General features: G+C 39.1%; 1 protein-coding gene and 1 pseudogene across 1 annotated transcript in view; one reads left to right on the forward strand and one right to left on the reverse strand.

Annotated features, from left to right (window-relative positions):
• Positions 1 to 4534, reverse strand: part of PIGL (phosphatidylinositol glycan anchor biosynthesis, class L) — an 80670-nt gene that overhangs the window by 49054 nt on the left and 27082 nt on the right. The gene's annotated exons all lie outside the window — the stretch shown is intronic.
• Positions 3615 to 4143, forward strand: LOC102828132 (annotated as a pseudogene).

A 4534-nucleotide genomic window follows, 5' to 3' on the forward strand; every position in this document is an offset into this window, starting at 1 on the left:
TTAAAGCCCTTAACCCTAACTATAAAATTGATTTTTTTCCTTACTCAGGGAAAGTGAAAGTTCTTCTTGCTCTTCATTACCCTAAAAAGAGGTGATTTTTTTTTACATAAAACTTAATTTTATTAGAATATAAAAATGTAATACCAACAAAAAACAAACAATGAAATCTGGGGCAAATTTCAAATGGAAGAAAACCAAATAATTCTGAAGTTGCTTGTACAAAAACCACTCTGATCAAACATATTAGAACTATGGTTACATTGACTAATGATCAGTTTCAGTTTTCTTCTTTTGTCTTCCTTTGACAGTTCTCAGTAATTTATTTTTACATATGCATTTTTAAAAGTTTTTATTGTGAACTGCATGATGGTTTACATGGGAGAACACTGGTTTTATACTCATCCTTTCATTGCTATGATTACAATCTTCTCCATGCATCATCATTCAACAGTATTTGTTTCTATTCCCTCTGGTTTTTTTTGTCTTTTTTTTGAGGGGGAATGTACACAAAAATACGAAGGAATATAAAATCATTTCACCAACCAAAGGCGACATTCTGCCTCCTGGCCTTTCTCTTTCCATGAGTCTAAAGTCCTCAGCTGCTCTATCTCTCCATGTCCTCATCTCTGGTGTCGCTGCTTCTCTGAACCTAGTGTCCTCTTTTCCTGGAATGTAAGATTAACTACTCCCCCCTTTTTGTTACAAAACTTCTACCTTTACAGTTGGGACAATCGCAATTAGTCATGATAACAATTACTTGCTATTGAATCATAAGAATCTTAACCTCATCTCCTGTCACTAGACTCATCTAGACAAGATGAAAACAATTCAGTGGGGATTCTACCTTCCCCCGCACACTCTGAAACTAAACTCCCTCTCGAAAACTTGTAAGCCAGTCACTTCATGCTGCTATAGCCCCCTCATTTTAGGTAGCCAGTGTCTAAATTGCCTGTCTCTATCAACCCTGTATACCGAGGGAATAGGATTGACACTTGATGTGAAGACATTTTGATCTACTACATCCATAAGTATAGGTCAAGTTCATCAAATTATAGCAATTTACACTTGTTTATCAACATTTAAAATTTTTTTAATCTTCCTCTAGTCAAGTTCTGATCATCAAGCCATTGAAGAAGCTAGGTTGAATGGGTACTATCTACAAGTTTGGGCATTCTTGTGTCTCTCCCCTCACTTCATATCATCTGGATGCTTCACTCTCAGCTCTAACCCTCTGTGGCTATGTCCTTGTCCAATGGGCTCAGGAGTCCCTAGGTTTCACCATACTTCAGACCAACCAGCCCTTCCTAAAAGAGACGATTTAAAAGCAGATGCCTGTATCCAAACCTTTCCTCCCCTTTTCCTTCTCTTTCCTCCCCCCTCCCCCACAAAGATTGTGGAAGTAGGAATGGAGTTGTAAATATTCTTGAATATAAGAGTCTCTTAAGCAGCAGGTTAAAACCACTGTGGGCAACATTTGAACAGTGCTAATGCTCTGGTAGCGTAGTGGTTACAAATCAGGCTGCTAACCTCAAGGTCAGCAGTTCAAAACTACCAGTGGTTCTGAGGGAGAAGATGAAGCTTTCTGCTCCTGTAAAGATTTACAGCCTCGGAAACCCTGTACCAGGTCACTATGAGTCGGAACCAACTCCACGGTACTTAACAACAACAACAACAATATTATTTTGGGAGTCCTGGTATGGCGCTGTGGGCTAATGCGTCAGACTGCAAAGTTATTTGAACTGCAGGGTCAGTGGTTCAAGCTCACCAGCTGCTCCTTGGAAACCCTATACAAGGTCGCTATGAGTCGGAATTGACTCGATGGCACTTAACAAAAACAATATTATTTGAGGAGTCCTGTTGTGACACTGTCGGATAAACACTGGATTATTAACTTCAAGGTCTGTGGAAATCCTCTTCAGAGTCTCTAGCAGTCAGAACCGATTCAATAACACTTCACAAGGCAACAATAATGCTATTTTGATGAAAGCTGAAAGGGGCAGTAGTGTAATCTTTTGACATCTGAATCTTTTGGTATCTGAATTTTCTGCCTTGTTGTTAATTTAAAGAACCAAAATTAGGGTTTCTCAGAAAAGGGGTCATTCTGATTTTGGCATGTACCTGAAACACTATCATAAGCCAAGAAATAAGACAAGACAAAAAGTCAAGAGAGTTTGCATCTTTTTGTGTCGTATAAGTAATGCTGACTATACAGTCCTTATTTACATTGCTAAGCATCTATTGGAATCCTAGATGAAGGGAGAGAAATGTGAACTGAGGATCTTTGGGAAAGCTTTAAGGAGAAAATAGTTGTTGCTGCTCATAAGTGCTGTTGATTCTGACTCATAGAGATCCTGTATAGAGTTTTCAAGGCAGGAGCAGAAAGCCTCATCTTTCTCCCGTGAAGGTAAAAATAGTACTTTAATATTTAGATTTAACAGTGCTGTAAGACATCATGCAAGATGATATATAGGATACAAGTGGGTAGAAAGATGAGGCAAGTATTCAAAAATGAAATCGGGGGTGAAAAAGCACTGTAGGAAAAAAAGTCAAATTGTTATGGGGACTCAGAGAATGCAAATACAAGGTTCTATGTGTGAATCATAAATGGTTTCATAAAGGAGGCATCTGTGATAGGTTAGGATGAACAGATCTTCCAGTGGGGGTTAGTCTGAAATAAGGTGTGGAAGGTGAATGCAAGACTAAGGTTAGAGAATAAATTTAGTGTAGCAGGCACACACAGTGCCTGTCACATTATACAAGTACAATGAGAAATTACTGAGAGGTTTCAATGGAGGAGTGGCTAAATCAGGCTTGTTTTAGGATACTAACCGAAAAACAGTGTGAAGAATAACCTGTTAAAATGGAGAATAGTTAGGCTACTACAACAGCCCAAGGTCATGTGAATGGAAAAGAGCAAACAGCCAATAGCTAAAGCAGAATCAGTCAGATTTAGCAGTTAATCGGATGATATGAACAAGGAAGAAAATGGCGTCAAAGTGACTCTGTTTCAAACAAGACTGGCTCCTGCTTTGGAAATACTGTATTCCTTTAAAACTCAAGTGCTGTCAGAGAGCCAACATGAGCTCTGAAATTGGAGCTTCCCAGTTATAAATAGCTCATCCAAATGGTGCTTGTTTCTGTCTTCTTCTTTTTTTTGAAAAAATTATTTAATATTTTTTGTGACGGTTTATATAGTATAACCAGGTTCTCATTCTTTCTGTTTTAAAATCATCCAACTTAAAAGAGCACATAAAAAGAATCTCATGGAGAAGTTGTAGTTGTGGAGGGATTATGCTGGAGCTGCCTTAAAAGTGCAAGAATGCTAGATTAAAAAATTGTTGTGTAAGGACATGAAAAGACTGATAGGCTGGAAGACAACTAAGCCAATGCAGTTAGATGGACGTCAGGAGAGTGATTAAATGAGGGGCAATCAACAGTATCAAGCTTGACAAGAGGTTCAATAAGATGCATAGTAAAGGAACAGGTTGTTGGATTGCAGCCCTTGAGCCTCAGTGTTATGAGTGAGGCAGGCGGACGATAAACTACAAGGACGGGTAAATGGGTGAAAAAGTAGCACTAATAGCTACTTTCAAGAAGTCTGAATTGTGGGGGTGATGGCAGCAGCAGCTGCATATACAGAAGGACAGGAGTGGGTGGTGACTATGTGGGAGGCAGTCTCACTCTTGGGACAACTGCTGGACACCATCACTATGTTCAAGGTGGTTCTGTACCTGCTACAGGTGTGCTTAGCAATGGTCTGAAATCCAGTTGCACCAGCTACTCAGAGCTAATCCACAAATGGGATCATTAAGACAAAGTATCTGAAGTAATGCTGGCTACAGACTGCTCCCATTATGCAAAATGTAACCTTTATATAGATTCTCCACAAACAATATGTATCCAAGCAACAATCCATACCTGCATGCATATAAACTAAAATTTCTAGATGACCAACTGCATGAAAGCTAAAGCTCGTGATGCAGAATCTAAAAGTAGAATCCTTAGTGTGTGTTTTGCACTTATAGTTGGAGCTAGTGAAAAAGTCATAGGAACTAGTTGCATTAAGGAGTTAGGAGATAACTCAGTAAATAATGTCAGAAGGTTGATTCAGTGCTTTTGTCTTTAGGGAGAGTGCAACTGTGAAATGGCATCAAAGTTATGGGGGATGCAAGGATGTTCCAGAAGCACCACATTATGGATTGTATTACCCAAAATATGAGGTTAAGTAAAAAAGTATTGCTTCAAAATCATAAATACCTGTATTATACAAAAACAAAAAATGTTAAAAGTTATTGTTTCTCAAAATAACTTCCATCCAGGTCCATACCCTTCTGAAGGCAATGTTTCCACTCTCTAACCCTTTCTAAAGGAGCTCTAGTAGTGTAGTGGTTATGAATCAGGCTGTGAACCTCAAGGTCAGCAGTTCGAAACTACCAGCTGTTCCGCGGGAGAAAAGATGAGGCTTTCTGCTCCTGTAAAGATTTACAGCCTCGGAAACCCTGTACAGGGTCGCTATGAGTTGGAACTGACTCCA

This window comes from Chrysochloris asiatica, unplaced genomic scaffold, assembly GCF_000296735.1.
Source record: "Chrysochloris asiatica unplaced genomic scaffold, ChrAsi1.0 scaffold00346, whole genome shotgun sequence".
NCBI lineage: Eukaryota > Metazoa > Chordata > Mammalia > Afrosoricida > Chrysochloridae > Chrysochloris > Chrysochloris asiatica.